The sequence below is a fragment of the Triticum dicoccoides genome, chromosome 3B (genome assembly GCF_002162155.2).
Source record: "Triticum dicoccoides isolate Atlit2015 ecotype Zavitan chromosome 3B, WEW_v2.0, whole genome shotgun sequence".
NCBI classification, from domain to species: Eukaryota; Viridiplantae; Streptophyta; class Magnoliopsida; order Poales; family Poaceae; genus Triticum; species Triticum dicoccoides.
Window position 1 is genome coordinate 389,292,573 of NC_041385.1, and position 20,058 is coordinate 389,312,630.

Genomic DNA, 20,058 nt, shown 5'->3' on the forward strand with positions numbered 1-20,058 from the left:
ATGGAGGGGGAGTACGATGAGGTTCTGGGGCAGCTCTCCTCTCTCACGCAAAAGGTGCGGACACACATCGGCAACCCAGGCAACCAGTGGGACCTCATGGACCGCTACCTCCAGGTTCATCCCCTCCTCCTCATGCTCCGCCTGAATTGCGATGAGGGAATGTGTTGTCTGATGCGGGTGAATTTGGTTAGATTCTCGAGCTGGAGGAGGCCATCGCGTGGATGAAGGTCATCCATGTCACCGGGACCAAAGGGAAGGTGAATCACGAGATAACATGTAATAACTCTCTCCAATTACAATACCAGATGTTGTGTTTTACTATACTGTTCGTCAGTAATGGGGCATTCTAATTTGCTTCTCATATCTAAGCAACTATTGTGCAACAATGAAGTTTTACCAAATCAATATGGTGCTATTTGGCACCGACATGCAGTGTAACCAGTTACAGAGTTCCCCAATCTCTGCTTTGACTGATTTGCCACTATATAGTTGGTGCCAAGGATTCGAGAAGGTGAACTAATACCAAGAACCATGTCGCCGGATGATTCAGGAAGAGATGGTCCTGATAGTCGAGGTATTTGAGCCTCCCATGTTAACTGTGCTTGGTTATTACATAACCTCCATCATATGCAATTGATTATTACATAATCATCACCATTTTGTTAACTATGCTTGGTTCAAACATTCAGATTTCAGTTAAGTATTTTCTCTCTGGAACGCATGCAAAATAAATATATAAATTGTGTGATCTGGACCTTTAATGACCTTCCTTTATATCCATGCATTTTCTCTTCCATTCAGTTGTAATTATTTTACCATTTTCTTCTTGAAACAGATAAACGGTGCATTGGGTGAACTTGTTACTACAGAGATTTCCGTATTCAGTCTATCCCATTACTCATTTGCTTCATAAGTTCCTACCATATTGTTTATGTCGATTTATTCTACTCATATTCATAATTCATGCGCCGCTGTCGCCGCCACTTTGAGGCCTTAGCCACCAAGCGGCATCCTTTCCCGTGAGGCTTAATTCAGTACATGCTTCTCTGAATTTCTATGAGATTAATTCAATATATGTTTCTCTGAATGTTATCCTTCCATGTTGGAATGTATCATTGGAATGCAAGTTAGGATGCTCTCTCTCCGTATGATATACTTTATGTTCTATCAAAAATTTGATCTATTTTAGGTGATGTACATGAATGGCGGCAGATGGTTGAGGATTGAGGGAATGTAGATGCGACTAGCGAGCACTTACTCTGAGGTGCTTTCAGGTCACTGATTGCTTTCTACCCTATGCACACAACATGCCCCTCCCTTTATTTATGATTTGAACAGGATATTGCATGGTGTTCAAGTTCTATTATATTTTATTACTCTATAATTTGGTCCTAAAGATGACACCTTCCAGAATTTGGTTAGTTCTGTTCATGTCATGCTTGCTTCTCTTACACATGATTGTACTTTTGCCCTCGATGTTCTGCTTTTGCAACTTCATTAGAAGCATTATTGTTCTAAAAGTTTCAGCTGTACTGATCATGGCACTTCTTTTTCCTGTCTTTGTAGATGATGGATTAATAAGACTGTTTGGACAAAATTCTGATTTTTTTAACACTTGTTCCATGTGCGAATGTTCTGGGAGCACCAACTCCAACTGCTGACAAGGTGAAGCTTCTTAAGTCACTGCCAAATCTCACCATGTTAAGTAATCGATTTTACTTATCAAAGAAAGACCAAAGAATTGGCCATGATGCCATGTTTTAATTAAGTTTGTTGCATGCCACGAGTTAAAGGGAACCTGTTCCTATAGGATAATAGAATGTAATGTTAATAGCTAGGGACTATTTTGAATATTTACATGTAAAGTATCCATCCTTTTTTCTGTATATCTTTTGTGTTTTTTCTTCTAACATCAGCACTTCAGAAAAAGATGTCGTAAACCGTGTAATGTGGCAACACCAAGAAGGCCACCATCAAGGTGAAGGTGCAAACATGCAGAGCAGGTCTTGACTCCAGACCTATTTGTCATTCATTCACAGAGGCAATAAATATTATCTTTGTAATTTGAGATTTTCAAATATGATGCCTCAGTTTATAAGTCTGTTGCATGTAACATCCTTTTTTACTTAAAAAGTTTGGCTTCGCTTCTCATTATGGGTTTGGTGCTTATATTATTCTTACACAAGCCAGTTTCACCTCAATTTATCATACAACTTAGAATTAATTAGAGCCCTGTTATTGATCCTTACTTAATGCAACTGAAAGGAAAAAACTTCCTTAGGATCCATCCACGTCTTTGCTCTCTTTTCCAACTTCTGGTTTTGTTCTCTTCGACATTTATTTTTTCAGCACAATATCGATTTCGCTCACAACTTAGCAATAATTGCATGAGACTAAAAATTGGGGTCATAGCAATGGTTAATAATGTCATTTTTCTGTCATGTTGGTTCCATGTGTTTGTTACATTTGTTTAATTAGAATTCTGCATGCCCTTTTGCTTTGTTGTGAAAATCTAAGCTCTGCTGAAGTTTCTGCTCCTCTTGAATGTATCATGTTGTCTCCACTCTCCAGTGAGGTGCATATGTATATAGTACTGAGTTTTGACAACTAATAGCTTTTCAGAATTAATCATATGGTTGTTGCTAGGAACTCTGAGCTTTGAGTTTTGAGAGGCATTTATTGTTAAAATATGAAATATGGTAAAATGCAAGCTCTAATGATGAAGCTCGACACAGAGAAAGCTTTTGACACTATCCTGAGAGTTCCTGGTGATGGTGCTCAAGCAGGGGGGTATTGGTATTGGTTGGAGGAAAAGGATATATGCACTACTCATGTTCTCTTCAACCAAGATACTGACAGTTGGAGTATGCTCTCATTTCTTAATTTTCTATAATCTGGAAGGTCAATTCATATGAGCGCCTTCCTCCGTCGTTGATCCGCGGCCCCTTCACACGCATGGTGCGCTCGACGCGCCGCCTCGACACGCTGCACTGGTATGTGTCTGACAAGCCCATACGAATTTCTGAATTTATCTGTGTGACTGGTTCATAGTAATATTCAGCTTCGTCCATGTTGCAATGACAGTTGATTGTATTTGTTCTTTTTTGTGTTTTGCGGAAGGACCTCAACAATTAAATGTACACCCAGAGATGCAAGGCACCTACAGAGTGTGAATGATACAAGTTCTAAGCTATCCAAGGTGTTGGTTTTTTTCTGGACATGGTTCAGTACGAAGAATGTACTGACATATATTTGCAAAAGCTTACATCGCTGACTGATATCTGTAAAAATAGATATGCAATGTATAGGAACATTGATATTAGTTTTAGATATGGAGCACGAAGATTCTGAACCATGCAATTTTGTCACATTATGCCAGTAGAAGGAAGATAGTTAAGCACATCAACACATATCTTGGGGAATATCGTTATGCCATGTCCAATGATATACCATGTATATACATGTAAAAGGTTAAAAGTGAACAATATCTAGCAAAAGAAACCATGCACAGGAGCTACATAGATTTTGCCCAAATAGGTATTTAAGAACGGAGTTGGAACACTAGAGAGAGCAGGCCCTAGACATTGTTCTTTACAGTTGATTTTCTTCATCAAATTTGGTAACCTGGAGATGCAGAAGGAGTAGGCACAAGGAGGCGGACGGGAGTAGTTTAATTTACTATGTGTTAGTTGTTAAATATATGTCCAAATGTTGATGCTATGAATTTTGCTACAAAAGGTTGCATTTTCATTTGAACTATCAATTTTGTTTTTAGTTCATGTCATGGGCACGACGACGGATGGATGTAAATCCATTGGAAAATCAGACAACATTTAGATATGAAGCATATCCATCTTATTACAACTTGACATGTAAAACCTGTGTACAAGAAAAATCTTTGGAAACTCAGGCTGGCAGTTAGCTATGAAGCATATCCATCTTATTACAACATGATTATGATGTACTCCTACTGTACTTGTCTAACACAAGCACAAAATCAAACTCACAACACAAGAACCTGAGTCAAACTCTTGTCAATCAATATCAGAAAAGAAAGAGGAAATAGCTGGTTCGAACGAGCAGGCCCAGCAGACAACGACACTTGCAGGTATTTCCCTGGGTACTATTTCGATACTTCATCAGGATGCAAAGACGCATCAACATGCACTAAGTATGTCATCTTTGCCAAGACAGGCACGCATGAAGTCCTGTCTTTTATTTTTGTTGGACAATGTCTCATCTTGTCGATGCACGTGAATTTCACGTGCATGCTTACTAGTATCAAGATAGGGGCTTCAGCACTTGGCTGACCGCCTGGTGGAAGACCTGGTTCTACCACACAAGGGCAACTTTCGTAGTCTAGGATACGTAATTTCACCTCAATGTGGAAATGTCCGATCTTATTCCAAAATAGAAGGTCTTCATGAAGGTCTGTCTTGTTTCAGGAGTATAGGTACCGAAGTTCAATAGCGGTAGGTACCAAGGAGAAGACGAGTCAGGGCCGATTGACAAGACTAGCTATGCTGACCTTCCAGCCATACTCCATCCAATATCGAACGGAACTGCTAAAGGTTTCATGTGATGCTAACCTCAATGAACCAGACCTCGAGAATTCGTTCATCCCTTCGCTCCGAGGATTGGTCGAGTACTTGGCCACATGCATGAGTAGGCATGTTGCCGGGATGTCCCATTAAAAAGGCAGGTCCCATATTTGAAATACAAAAATAAGATCAGATAGCGCTCAAGAGGTTTTTCTCCATACGAGAAATCCTTCACTCCCAGGGAATTCAAATACAAGTGTTGAAGATCATCAAAGAAAGGAAAAAGAATGAATTCGATCCATCTCCTCCCTTTTCTTTAAACCAAGAGCTACTCCTCCCTTTTATTTTTTAATATAATTTCAATATGATTTCGTTTGTGTTCATGTTTTCAATTTAGAAACCCATGGAAGTGAATAGAAAAAAGCAAAATACCCCTGTGATATGCCTTCCTTTACCTATTTCTAGATTGATTGATGTTCAATGGAGGGAAACTTGCCATTCCTTCTTTCCTTTGAAATTGTACATTTTTTTATTCTGACCTAATTGTATCCTTTTTGTTCCCATCGAGCTTTCTTGCCTAGTGACTAAGGATTTTCAGACTTGTTGTGTCTATAAAAGATTTTCTCATAAAACACTAACAGAAGTGTTAGAGGGATTCACTTTCGATAAGAATCCAAAAGCAGGTTCCCTATACTACCTTCTTTCCCTCCCCTGTTTCTGTCTTTAAGAGGCAGTGCATCCGGTAGGAACCGAACCTACTTTTTGACCCATTTTCCCTTTCTAGGTTGGTGGGCGCTTTCACCATTCAGCCATGGATGCTTAAGCAAGTGAACAAGGTTTTTATTTGAGAGCGAACTATGTTTTTGGTGGTATTCCTTCTCGAGCTTCTATTTCTTCCGTTAAGGGAGATTCGGGAAAAGATGGAATAGGAAGACGTGTTTCCAGAACGAACAAGATACGGGTAGAGAAGGGGAAGTTAGCAAAGTTAGACAAGATTAGAATGGGCATAGGAACATGTATTGATGTACCAGATCGACTAATGCTCCCAGGTTGATGCGATGTATTCCACCAGTTGACTGGAGACTTTATTATTGGTATGTCGATCGGTCTAGCACGGATAGAAATAGGAGCCGGTTCGATAGGAAGCTTTTGAAAACATAGTGCACCCAAGTAAATAAGGAACAATATGAATACAAAAGTTAAACGAGCATCCCACATCCGAAAGGTACCCCACATAGGCCTTCCCCGAGACCCCCCCAGTCACTAACGTAAACAAAGTAGAAAAAGCACCAATTTCTATACCGGTTCCGGAAGAGCGAAGAAAAAGGGATGTTTTGTTAAAGGGAACAAGGAACTGTTTATAGCTGTCACGATATAAATAACTATACTCACCCGAGCTGCAGGAACATGTACATACGAAATACGAGAATTTCCACCTTGTTGAAGATCTGGTGGTGCTACCCGAAGACTTAAATAAATAGCCATCGTTGTTAAGAACAACCGAGATCCAACGAGAATTTGCGCGTAGCATTTTGTCTTTGACATAAAAAGTAAGGTTGTAAAACCGAAACCGACAATTTATTTTCCTTGCCTTGCAAGTGGAACAAGAAAGACTATATAGTTATTTTGATTCTACAAACAATCAAAGGATTTCGCATGCTTTCCATGGAATGAGGGAATTCCCCTTGCTTAGTTTTTGCTCCGCTCGTGCGTGGCACTCCATGCTTGCGGTGCGGCATTTCGGAAAAAGAAGGATTGAATTTCTATACAGGCCCGTCCCCTCTTACCCCTCACTAACAATTATGCTGCTCTCACCTTTTTGTAATCTTATCTTTCAAAAATGCACTACTAACTTCTACAGCCTCCTTAGTCACGCTATCCACTCTCGTCCTATTTTCGGGTTCCCTTTCAGGGGATGAGGATATTTCGATGATTTCTCCCTCCGTAGGTGGAAAATACGTGGGTGAGTAGAGTTCGTGCTTTGCTTTTGGGGGCACCGGCAAGAAGCTTCTCGGCCACCCTACTCTGACTTGATTAGCTACTAGTAACGAGGATTGTTCAAACAGTTAGTCAGCAATGCGTACTTCTTTCCTAGTTGAGTGGATCTGCGTAGCGGAGCCCAATCTTCTACCACAAGCTCTGACCTGGCTTGTTGTACTTGATTCACCCACGTAAATAGACAACTTGGATAATAAAAGTCATCCCATAAAAGAGAAGTGAGTCCGCATGTCGGCAAATGATTTGGAATTGAAACTGGCTACAAAGGAAACCGAATCCCTAACTCCCCATTCTTTCTATCTTACATCGCTATCGAGCACTGGCTATAGAGTCACTGGTTTCTAATCGCAATGGATTTATGTTTTCTTTGGCTTTTCCATTCGCTTCGTTCAACCCTGATCTGGATAGATAGCTCAGCTTCTATTAGCTGAGAATGGTTTTGTCAAGGAAAGGTTTCGCTATACAACAACAATGAATGCACTTCTGAGAAATTGGATTGGATGAATCGGTAATCTTTCTCTGTCTTGTGAGAGAGAGTCACTTGCTGTATTGAGAGCGGGCGGGTGACATGCATTAAGCGAAAACAATTGTTATGTTTTTGATCTTATTTGCGCGAGAAGACCCTTGACGACTGAGGAGACATGTTTGGCTTGGATGATGCCGCTATGCTCCTATTCACTTTTAAAGACCGCTCTGAGTTTGCCGGTTTTGTGGCAACCCTTTCACCAAGAACATTTTAGCCATTAACGAAATGCCACTATTCCACAATGCTTCTCTGATTTATGTGTAGAAGCGGTAGTAGTGAAGAAAATGGAGGGAGAAGAAAGAAAGCGATGTGACACGAGAATAGATCACATCCGCTAGCCAGCCATGCCATTAGATAGATCCGCTCTGAGTCTTCTGCAGGATGAGATCTGCTTGGTCTTGTGATAGGGGCTTGAGGAGGAAGAAGAGGGTATTTCTGGAAAAAAAAAAGAATGAATCTCCTTATTTATATGGAACAAGACGCGTGACTTCCTCAAACGAAACAAATGTGGCTTTCGTGATAAGGCAAATCCTTCGTTCAGTACAATCAACATGTTGAATTACGCTCGCTCGACTCGGTGCTGAATTAACTCCTTCATTGATTCCGGGCTGCTCGTAGGAGGACTGTGAAAGCAAGCATAGGAGATCAAAATGTGAGTCGAGTCCGATGGGTAAAAAGGGAAAGCAGGAAAGGGTTCTGATGTAGGATGGAACCGTATAGCGTCGATCTTTCACGTTTGGAGCGGATCCTATGGGGAATCGTCAAGAACACGCGGAAGCACAAAGGGGAAACACGGGGAAAATGAGAGAGAATCACTAAACCGACAAGGAATCAATCACACAAGTGCTAGATCATCACACACATAAGGTAGCACAAGGTTCAAGATCAACAAAGGTAAGGATACAAAGGAACCGTTCTTCTCTGCGAGGAGGCCTTGATGTTCTTCCCTAGAAAGGGGTCTTGAATCCGCTTGGGGGATCTTCTCCGAAGAGGTCGTGAACTCCGAGGAGAAGTATCCAAGTGGATGAGCAAAGGCTCTCACACAAATATGAGCTAATCCAATGATAAACCTAACTAGGAGGAGGTGGAGGAGTATATATAGTCTAGAGCCACGAAGGGGTAAGTGAGGGCGAAGGGGTACACGGGCTCGGCCCAATACACTGTGCGCAGACAGGCCGGTTGTACCGGACATGTGGCCGGTTGTACCGCTGGTAACTCGTTTGGGGCGGAAGTACCGGTCAGACGGGGCGGTAGTTCCGCTCGAAGCCCAAGCCCTGGCTTCTGGAGGTGTATGCTGAAGGGGCAGCGGTTGTTCCGGTCATCGGGGCGGTTGTTCTGGTCTTATGGCAGAAACCGGTAAAACCGGTGCAGCACCGGCCTTGCTCCGCTCGATCACAGAAGGTGGACCGGTTGTTGGGCGGTAGTCAGCCGGTTGTTCCGCTTCGGTGGCTTCAGCGGTAGTACCGCCTGGAGTGGGCGGTAGTACCGCTCGTTCTGGAGCGGCCAGGTTCTCTTCCTTCTTCATTTCCATGCGCTTGGTGTCCTCGCCGTCTTGTCCAATGCTCGTAGTTGTTCCATGGCCTTCCTCTTGGTTCCTGGACATGCATAGCACACACGTTTGAGGTAGTAGCCATGTCTCACATGTGGAAAGTGAAGGTTCGGAGAGGAGCGAGTTCACCTTGTGTCCAAAGGTGTATCTTCGAGGTCTCATCATATGTCCTCTTGGGGCTTGGAGAGTAGTCGGAGTGTACATGGGGATGAACGTGGGATGCTCCACATCATCTCCCCCCCCTTGTGAAAGATCCGACCTCGGATCATGATCCTCATCACCATGGAAACGGTTGTCGTGGACGGACTTGTAGTTGGATGAAGTTGAAGACATGGTGCACTCCAAGTAGTCCAAGGTGTCGCCGAAACGATAGACATGCAAAAAGAGCAAACACAAGCAACACTCGGAAATGCAATGGTTAGCGCACACAAAGTGTCCATCATGTAAGAATGAGTCTGTGCGGCAAGATTGGTCGTGACAAAGCGCATGAAGCTTATCAAGATGATCTAGAAAGAGATGCAAAGCATTCATGGGAGGAAAAGCAATCATTGTGTACACAAATGTGTTATAAATATGAGCAATGCAACCATGATGCAAAATGATGTCATAATGGGATGTGTCGGGGAAGCTGATCCATGAACACCTATGGGGCCGGCGGACCGAGCCCCTTTCGGTTCGGCGGGGGGGGCGGAGATCGCACGAAGAGCGGATCGAGGCGAAGCACACGAGCAGTTTACCCAGCTTCGGAGCTCTCCGGAGAGATAATACTCCTACTGCTGCTTGTATGATCGTATTGAGTTCTTGCTCGGGTGCGCTGAGTGCTACAGTACACACGAGACCGAGCGTGAGTGTTCTCTGGTTCCCGACTGAAGCGAACCCCCCTACGTTGCGCATGGGCCTCCTTTTATATGTTCAAGGGGTCACCGACAGGTGGCAACGCAGAGAAGGGTAAAAATGGAAAAGGGGTTGCGGTTGGTACAACCACCTGCACAGTGCATCCTACCTAACCCTGACGGCAGGGGACAAAGGCATTAAATGCCCGTCTACGTCGCCCAAACAGTGTAAAAAGGGACCGTCAGGGGCGCCACCGCTCGCCACGATGGCAGTCTTGTCAGCTTCGCATGCCACCGCGCATCGCTGGCTGCACAGCCTCCCGCCACGCGCGCCTGGAAAGGCCCCCAGAGCGACACGTTGGTGGATGTGCTGGAGCGTGGGTACAGAGTGGTAGCCTGCCGCGGCAAGCGCCTTGCCACGGCTGTTGTCTTGTCGCGTCCGGAAGCTTGTCGCTCACCGGGCCTTGCCGGGACGCGTGGTGCGTTGCGGCAAGTTCCTCGAAATGCCTTGGTTGGCCTTCCCGGCAAGCTCCTCTTGCCGGGGCCTTGTCTCCTTGGCTTAAATACTTTGTTCTTGAATGGCTCCAAGGGAACCACGGAGGACCTTGGCGGTCGCCCGGCAAGCCTTGCCGCGGGGTGCTGCAACTGCCCGTGCACAAGTTTGGGATACTAGGGTACCCCTACTCTAGTACACCGACAGGAGCCCCCGGGCTTGGGCCACACACGGTGCCGAGCGCTGTTGGGCCAGGCCCAAAGCAGGGCACGGGCACGCGCGGCCTGGGTCACGCCGTATCTTACTCCGTATCCACCGCACCTTCCCCAAACGGCACACGTTGAATGCGGCATCGTGGGAGAGATCGTGGGTGGTTTCTTTATTCGGAAGGGCGAAACGTCCGCCCCCTCCCTCTTTATAAGCAGGGGAAACAGGGGCAGTTCGCCCACTTCGCCCGTTGCTACTCCATTCTCAAAAATCGCCGCCGCTCCCCCCTTCTTCCCGAAGCTGAAAGAGAGCAGCGCTCCGCCCCCCATCGCCACCAGCACCACCAACGTCGTCGATCTCCCCCACCACTTCTGCCATGGCTCCGAAATCCGACAAGGGGAAGGGCGTGAAGTCGGCCGAGGCGCAGCGGCTCGCGGCGCTGCGAAAGGAGCGGGCCATCTTCCCCCCTCAGCTTGACGCAAAGGAGCTGAGGGAGTACTACTACCTCCTCTGGTCGACGGAGACGCGAGCGCATCCGCGCACGAAGGTACTCCCGGCTACCGCTTCGAGACTGGCTCCAAACGGGTATCCCTTCTTCGCGCTGTTCTTCTACTGCGGGCTATGCCCGCCTTATTCTGAATTTTTCTGTGACATCATGAACACCTACGGGTTCCGCCTCCTTGACTTCACCCCCAATGCTGTCCTGACCATGGCAGTTTTCGCACATCTGTGCGAAAACTTTGTCGGAGTCCATCCAAACGTAGCCCTCTTCCGCCACTTCTTTATGCCCCGAGTCGAGAGAGGAGAGCCCCTTGCCGGCGGAATCGCTTGGATATCGAGAGTCGGCAAGAAGGAAGCCTATCTGGAGGGAGAGCTCCGCAACAAGTGGGATGAATGGAGAGCAGAGTGGTGCTGGATTGTCGAGGAGAACCCGCAGCCATTCACTGCCCTGCGCCAAGCCCCAATAGTACGCGGCAACGATTGGAGCAACGTGGCCCCGGAAGACGACAGGCTGAAGATCACCGTCACCCGGATCCTTTGCCTCAGGCTTGCCGGGCTCACTGTAGGCGCAGTTGGCGCAGATTTCCTTCGCCGCCGCATCGCCCCCCTGCAGGAGAGGGGGAGACCCGCCTGGGAGTTCCAGAACTCGGCGGATATCATGAGGCTGCGCCCGGGCCTCAACTTTAACTTCACTGTTCTGGAGCTGGACGCGATGCTCCTGGAGCTGTTCAAGCGCGATCCCCAGCATCCGTTCATGTTGCCGCGGGATGTCGTTCCGCTGTGCAACAATTCTTCGCTTGACCGCATCCGTGCAATGATGCCGTTGTGTGACTCTCACGGAATCGTTCCAACCTAGCAAGAGCCAGCAGACGCCATCGTGCAGGAGTTCTTCGATGGCCTGGTAGAAGTGCCGGTCCGCGCCGATGAGCAGAAGAGCCTCACCCGCGACACCACCGATGCGGAGATGCAGCGCATCGCCACCAGGCTGGAAGAGGCGGCAGCAGCCGCTGCCGCAGGCGTGTTTGGGTTCACCATGGAGGAGGCAGAGGCAGCAGAGGCGGCAAGCCTTGCCGAGCGAGAGGAGTTTGCCGGTGAGGAAGAGCTTGTCGGGCCTGAAGCTGAGCCGAGCGAGCCCAGCGAGGAAGAGCTTGTTGGGCCCGAGCCTTTAGACAGCTTGCCGCAGGCGGAGCCCCCGGCCCCGCCAAGAAGGCGTCTCCGCAAGGCCGCGGACGTAGCGGGGCGGCAAACGGGTCAACAGCCGCCGAGCCGCGCGACACGCTCTACCGCGGCAAGCACCGTTGCCGCGGGAGCGCCTCACGCCGCTGCGGCAACTGGAGCGGGGTCTTCCTGGTCCACCGCCACTGCTCCTGCCAAGCGGGCGAGGGAGCCTACTCCTCCGCCTCGTCGCACCGGAGGCGAGCCGGACTTCGATCTCTCCGCTCTCAGCTCCGACGAGGAAGAAGAAGAGTAAGATCCCTTGTTGTTCTTGTTGTTCTTCAATCTTTGCTGGCTTGTCTTGTGTCTGATTTGCTTTACTCTGAACCTGTTCCTTTCCAGAACTCTGGCCCAGAGAGCGGCAAAGAGAGCCAAGGCCCCGGTGATCATTATCGAGGACGACCCCACCACGACGGCAGAGGACATGTCCGAGACCACCTTGTCGGACCCGGCAACCATTCCTCAAAGCAGCCCCCAGCGCAGCCCCCCACGTAAGTATATGGTTTACTTCATGCTGTCAGGCGCACATGGGTGCTCTTCTTTTGCTGATATCTGTCTGTTGGTTCGTGTAGGAGCAGAGCAGCCTCACCAGGAGGACCCGGAGGCCGCTCCCGAAGTGCTATCTGCTTTGACTACACCGCCAAGGGAGGCTTCCCCGGCAAGGGAGCGTTCTCCGGCAAGGGACAATTCTCCGGCAAGGGGCAGTTCTCCGACAAGGGGCAGCACCAGTGATCCTCCGGTGGTTGAGACCACGACTGCAGATCCAAGCACAGGTAACCCTTTTGAATACTCGCTTGACCTTTCTCCCCTCTTCGGTCATCAGATCCACCCACCACGGAGCCGATGGAAACCGAGGCCGCCGGCGAGGAGAACGCGCGTGGCAACAACGACGACGCCGCGGCCACCGAAGAAGAGGCCGGTGCCGATGATCCTGCCGGCGAGGAGGCCGCCAAGGCTGCCGCCGCAGAAGCGGGCGAGGGATCCGGCGATCGCACTGATGGCCCCAAGGCCGCAGGAGCGCCAGGCGCTACGCCGACCGCTGATCCCGCCGCCGATGCTGCAGCGCCAGGCTCCGAAGAGCCCCAGCCCGGCGCCTACTTGAAGGCCGACGACGGTATCTTCATCAAGCTCCCTTGGGCGTCAAGCTCCAGGGCGCCGGTCGAAGGAGAAATTTTGGATGGAGAAGTGCTCGCCTCCGCTGGGCTGACGCTGGTCGACGCGCCAAGCAGCAGCAGCGACGAGTCTGAGGAGGAGCGGCTGCTGCAGAAGGTGTTGTCGCTCTACCGCGCCCGACAAGCCAAGCTGGCATCCCGAGAGGCGCTTGTCGCGAAGGCGGGAGTGGATATTGAGAAGCGCGCGGAGGAACTCCGGGGTCTGAGGCAGGAAACTCTCCGGTCCCTGGCGGAGGAGCGGGAGCAACTTCTCGAGGAGCGGAAAGCCTTCCTCCTCGCGAAGGCCGAGGTTGAAGAGAAGCAACGGCTTGTCGCCGAAAACCTATTTGCGCAGGAAGGAGAGTTGGCGCAGCGCAAGGTCAACCTTGACAGCCACGAGGAGGAGCTTGCCGCGCGGGAGCAAGCAATTGGCGGGGCTCTCAAGGAAGCAAAGGATGCTGCCGCAGCTGCCGAGGCCGCCAAGAAGGAGCTGGAGATGAAGGTGGCGCAGCTGGAAGCCGATCTCAGGGCGAGCGGCGAGGAGCCTGCCGCTCTCAAGCGTGAGCGCGAGAAGGATGCTGCCGCTCATGGTGAGCTGCAAGGCCTTCTCGCAGAGAGGAGCAAGGAGCTTAGCGCCGCCAAGGACTCCAATGCAGATCTTGAGTTGAAGTTGGCTACTTTGACTCAAACGCTGGACGGCGCCAGGGAGCGGGAGGTGGCCTTGTCGGAGAAGATCAAGGCCGACGAGGCGCTGCTGGCGAGTGCTGCTGCCGCCCACGACGCCTTTAGGGACACTGTGGAGCACTAGACTGAGGGTCTGGTGAATATTGCCGCCGCCATCGACGGGGAGTTGGCGCAGCTGGGGGTGGAGGATCTCGGGTACTCCTCCGATGAGCACCTCCAACCTAGCGCCAAGCTCAGCTTGTTCTTCAAGGGCGTGGCGATGGCCCTCCAGCGACTCCGGGAGAAGATCCCAAAGCAGCTGGCCGACGAGTCGCGCAGGATCTGCGCGGGGGTTCTTCAGAAGGTGCTGGTGAAGGTGGCCTTCCGCAATCCAGGCCTCAACCTCACCAACGTCCTCAAATCCTTGCCGCTGGATGCTGATCTGGATGCGCTCAAGGCCCTTGTCGCACCCATTGTGGACAAGGTGAGCGAGATCAAGAGGGTTGAGGGCGATCGCGTAGATTAGGCCGCCCGTTTTTTTTTCTTTTTGTCGCTGCTGGTCATGTTATGAGAACAATCTGTTAGAGCTGCGACAAGCTATCTTGTAATATAACTCTATTTTGGGTAGAGATTTGCTATGTTATTCCCTTTACTTCATTCCTTCCTTTGTATGTTTTTGCCCTACGCTTTTAGGGAACTTGCCGGCGCAGGCACCTTAGCCGCGAGCGCTGAGTGCGGGACGTCAGCAGCCTGCTGGCGGTGCCGCTACCGACAAGAAACCTTGTCGCAACTAGTCGCAGCTCACTTAAGTTGTTGAGCGGACTCGAAACAAAGTAAGGGCGCAACTAGCTATGAGTTGGTTCCTCCGTGCACAGGTTTTCCATACAAAGTACGGTCGTTCAAGGAATATAACTTCAAAATTTAAAAACTGATTGCTCAAACTTTGGCAACTTAGCTTTTCTGTCGTTTGCTTTCCGGCAAGGCGAAACTTGCTTGAACGATGCCTGGTCCACATCATAATCTTCTCCTTTCCCCCCAGCAAACTTGTGTGCGAGGGAACCTTGGTTTCCTTTATTAGAAAAAGAAAGAAGAGAAAATAAAGATATGGTGCCTTCCGGCTCGTTATTGCTTACCGGGGGTTGTGCTGCACAAAGTGCCAGATAATGCATGCAAATATAAGGTAGAAAGCATGAAATTGACAAGATGTGCGGAGCACATGAGCTTTACTTATGCACGGGATCTGCGCCCGGCTTTGTACAAAGGATTACATGCAACATCGGCAAGACTTGTACAAAAGGTGGTTGCTGGAACGGGTTCCGGCAACCGCGCCCTACGGGTAAAACTTACGAAGATGCTCAATGTTCCAGGAGTTGCTCACCGGAGTGCCATCTTCGGTCTCAAGGCGGACTGCGCCAGGCCTAGTGACTCGTTTCACCCGGTAAGGGCCTTCCCACTTCGGCGTCAACTTGTTGGAATTCTTGGCGGACTGAACGCGCCGAAGAACAAGGTCGCCTTCCTCGAAGCTTCTGGCATTAACTTTGCGGCTATGGTAGCAGCGCAAAGCTTGCTGGTATCGAGCAGCTCGTACAACAGCCTGAAGACGGTCCTCCTCAAGGAGCAGCGCGTCATCTTGTCGCAGCTGCTCTTGCTCAAGCTCATCATAAGCGAGCACTCGAGGTGATCCGTATACGAGTTCCGTGGGGAGAACTGCCTCTGCTCCATAGACTAGGGTGAAAGGTGTCTGGCCAGTGGCTCGATTTGGCATCGTCCTGATCGACCAAAGAACCACCGGCAGCTCCTCGATCCAGTTTCTTCCACACTTGCGCAGCCTGTCAAAAGTCCTGGTCTTGAGCCCGCGCAGCACTTCAGCATTTTCCCTCTCCGCTTGACCGTTGCTTCTCGGATGAGCAATAGAAGCGAAGCAGACCTTGATGCCAAGATCTTGGACGTATTGCATGAAGGTGCGGCTCGTGAATTGCGTGCCGTTGTCGGTGATGATTCTGTTAGGGATCCCGAAACGGCAAACAATCGACCTGAAGAACTTGACTGCTGACTGTGCTGTCAGCTTCCTCACTGGTTCCACTTCTGGCCACTTTGTGAACTTGTCGATTGCAACGTACAAGTACTCAAAGCCCCCAACAGCTCGGGGAAAGGGGCCGAGGATATTGAGCCCCCAGACCGAAAATGGCCAGGATAAAGGGATCGTCTGGAGAGCTTGAGCTGGCTGGTGTATCTGTTTGGAATGGAACTGGCACGCTTCACACTTGGTTACTTGTGCAGTTGCATCCTGGAGGGCTGTCGGCCAAAAGAAACCTTGCCGGAATGCTTTACCGGCAAGTGCTCTTGCACCAATGTGGTGACCACATATGCCTCCATGTATCTCTGCCAACAGTTTTTGTTCGTCTTCCCGGTGAATACACTTCAATTTCACACCGTTGAGTCTTCTTCTGTACAGTGTGTTGTCGACAAACTGGTACATACTTGACTGCCGGGCTACTCTTTCCGCTTCTTCTTGTTCTTCGGGAAGTTCTCCTGTCTGAAGGAAAAGGACAATCTGTTGTGCCCATGCTGGAGCTTGCGGCTCGACAACAAGGACCAAAGGCACATCTGCTGCTGCAGGAACATCCGCTTCTACGGCGAGAACCTGCGGCTCAGCCGGAGCTTGATGTTCCCCGGCAAGCTTGCCGGAGCAAAACTTGTCGGGAGCGTCTGCTTCAACGGAACAAACCCTAGGGCTTGTCGGAGCAGACTGCTCCTCAGCACCCTTGGTGTTGATTTTGATGACCTTTTTGGCGGCGGCTTCGGGGAGCTCTGCCGGAAAATAGTCACCATAAATCAACTTCCTCTTCTTGCTCTGTCCAGTTGATGGTGTTACAGACGGTTGAGTCAGCTTGAGCACAAAGATCCCTGGTTCCACAGGTAACTTCAGTGCGGCGCACTTTGACAGGCCATCGGCAATGTCGTTCTGAGCTCTTGGAACATGTTCCATCTGCAGGCCGTCAAAGTGCTCTTCTAGCTTCCTCACTTCATCAACATATGCTTCCATCAACGGACTCTGATAGTTCTTGTTCACTTGGCGGACGACAAGCTGTGAGTCACCCCTGACAATGAGCTTCTTGATCCCAAGGTCTTCTACGATCCTGAGACCGGCAAGCAATCCTTCATACTCTGCAGTATTGTTCGTTGCTTGCTCCTTGGGAAAGTGCATCTGGACTACGTACTTGAGGTGCTCTCCGGTGGGTGCAACAAGTAGCACGCCCGCACCGGCGCCTTGCAGCGAGAAGGCACCGTCAAAGTACATCAGCCACTCTCTGCTTGCTTCCTTGACGGGGATGCTCGTCTCTGGAATTTCTTCATCTTGTGTTGGTGTCCACTCTTCTATGAACTCTGCCAATGCTCTGCTTTGGATAGTTGAAGTGCTTTCAAACTTGAGGCCAAAGCTTGACAGTTCCAGCGCCCACTCGACAATCCTGCCTATCGCTTCTGGATTTTGCAGTATCCTCTTCAGCGGAAAACGAGTGACGACTGTGATCTCATGTGCTTGGAAGTAATGGTGCAGCTTTCTCGAGGCCATGAGGAGGCCGAAAAGCAATTTCTGCACACCAGAGTACCTTGACCTAGCCCCCTGCAGAAGGGAACTGACAAAGTAAACTGGGCGCTGCACCATTCTCTTCTGCATCTTCTCATGCTCCTACGCAGATCCATCCTTGTCAGGACCAGAGCTTGCCGGTGAAGTCCCTTGCTTGTCGCTGGATGCATCTGCCGTGGTTGCTGGCTCATCATCCGCCTCCCTCTCCGCCACTAACGCAGCACTAACCACTTGATTGGTTGCTGCTATATATAGCAGCAACTTCTCTTGTGGTTTAGGTGCGACAAGTGTTGGAGTGGAGGACAGGTATCTCTTCAAGTCCTGCAGCGTAGCCTCCGCCTCCAGAGTCCATTTCATTGGACCTGCCTTTTTCAATATTTTGAAAAATGGCAGGGCACGCTCAGCAGACCTAGAGATAAACCTGCTGAGAGCAGCCACGCAACCGGCAAGTCTTCGTACATCCTTGACGCGCTTCGGTGCTTCAATCTGCTCAATGGCCTTGATCTTGTCGGGATTGGCCTCAATTCCGCGTTGAGACACAAAGAACCCGAGAAGCTTGCCGGAGGGGACTCCAAACACGCACTTCTCGGGGTTGAGCTTGAGGTTGATCTTGCGCAGATTTGCAAAGGTTTCGTCTAAATCTTGAATCAGAGTCGCTCTGTCCTTGCTCTTGACCACTATGTCATCCATGTAGGCTTCCACATTTCTGTGCATTTGCGATTCAAAAGCGTCATGGACTACCCTTGCAAATGTTGAACCAGCATTCTTCAAACCGAAAGGCATCCGTACGAAACAATATGTGCCACATGGGGTAATGAATGCGGTCTTCTCCTCATCCTCTTCTGCCATGAAGATCTGATGATATCCTGAGTATGCATCAAGAAATGAAAGCAAGTCACATCCGGCCGTGGAGTCAACAATCTGGTCGATGCGTGGCAAGGGAAATGGGTCTTTGGGGCAAGCTTTATTAACATCGGTAAAGTCAATACAAAGCCTCCATTTCCCGTTTGCCTTGCGCACGACTACAGGATTGGCCAACCACATAGGATGGAGCACTCCTCTGACAAGGCCTGCTGCTTCCAATTTCTTGATCTCTTCTGCAATGAATTCTTGGCGCTCCAATGCATGTTTCCTGACTTTCTGCTTGACGGGCCGCGGATGAGGGCAGACGGCGAGATGGTGCTCGATTACTTTCCTGGGAACACCGGGGATGTCAGACGGTTGCCATGCAAACACGTCGACATTCGCCCACAGGAAAGCAACGAGCGCGCTTTCCTATTTAGGGTCGAGAGTGGCACTGATGGTGAAGGTACCACCAGTGCCGTCCTCCTTGGCAGACACCTTCTTGGTCTCTGGTGGAGCTGCCATTGTCTTCTTACACTTGCCGGTGGAGCTCGATGGTGCGCCCTCGACGGTAGCGCAGCACTCTGAAGAGGTGCGCTTGCCGGAGTGGGCATCAGAGCTCTTGCCAGACTTGGTCTTCTTCTTCGCCCTGGGAGCTTCAGCGGCAAGTGACTTGCGGTCTGTTGCGGCTGCTGCTTCCCGGTAGATCTTGTCAGCGCAGATAAGGGCATCCTTCTTGTCGCCAGGGACAGAGATGACACTTATCGGGCCTGGCATCTTCAGTACATTGTATGCATAGTGAGAGGCTGCCATGAACTTGGCGAGTGTTGGACGGCCAAGTATCCCATTGTAAGGCAATGGGAAGTCAGCAACGTCAAAAGTGACCCTCTCAGTCCTGAAGTTCAACTCGCTGCCAAATGTTACTGACAACGTGATCTTTCCCTTCGGCTTGCTCCTTCCCGGATTGATTCCTTGAAATGTGTCGGTCTCTTCGAGCTCACCATCAGGGATCTGAAGCTTCTGGAGTACCGCGGAGGAGATCCAGTTCAAGCCGGCCCCGCCGTCTACTAGCATCTTAGTGACCTTGAGGTTGCGGATAGTTGGTGAAACCAACATCGGCAAGCACCCGACCGCAGTTATGCGATCAGGGTGGTCCTCAATATCAAAGATGATAGGCGTGTTGGACCATTTCAGAGGCTTGTGTGACTCGATGGGTGGTTCTGCTGCATTGACTTCCCGCACCCACTGCTTGAGCTGGCGGTGTGAAGTATGCAGAGAAGCACCACCGTCAACGCACAGGACCTCCGTGGCTTTCTGGAACTCCTGCTCATCGGTCTCATCTTCATCCATATCTTCATCGTCATCGTCATCTTCATCCTTGTCGCAGCCACGGGGAGGTCTGTCTCCTTGCCGCTGCTTGGCCTTGCCGCGGCGTCCTCCTCGGCCGGGACGTTTCTTGCCAGCTCCTCCAGCACCTTCCTGGGCTTTCTCCTTGTCGCGCCGCTCGTATTCAGCCTTTTGCTGCTCAACAAGCTGCTCGACCTTCTTGCAGCTCTGGAGGTCATGGCTCTTGGTGCGGTGGATGTTGCAGTACTGCTTGTTGGTGCTGTCCTGCTTGTCGGCGACCGCCACAGCTGCGGCAACCTCCTTGCCGGAGCTACCAGCTTCGGCTTTCTTGCCGGACTGCTCAACAACTAGCACATCTTTGCCTTTCTTCTTCCTGTTGTTCCGCCGCCGGTTCTTCCTTGTCGGGGCAGTCTCCTCACTATCAGATCCTCCTGCTCCTATATTTTCTCCGGGGAGTTTCCTCCCTTCCTCAGCGCGTGCACACTTGTCGGCCAGGGCATATACCTCACTGACGTCTCTGATCTTGCACATCGCCATCTCCTCCCGCATCCTGCGGTTCCGCATGTTCTGATGGAACGCGCTGATCACCGCGGTAGGGTGGA

General features: G+C 50.0%; 1 pseudogene; it reads left to right on the forward strand.

Annotated features, from left to right (window-relative positions):
• LOC119279550 overlaps window positions 1-20,058 on the forward strand; it is a 34,785-nt pseudogene continuing 14,727 nt past the window's right edge.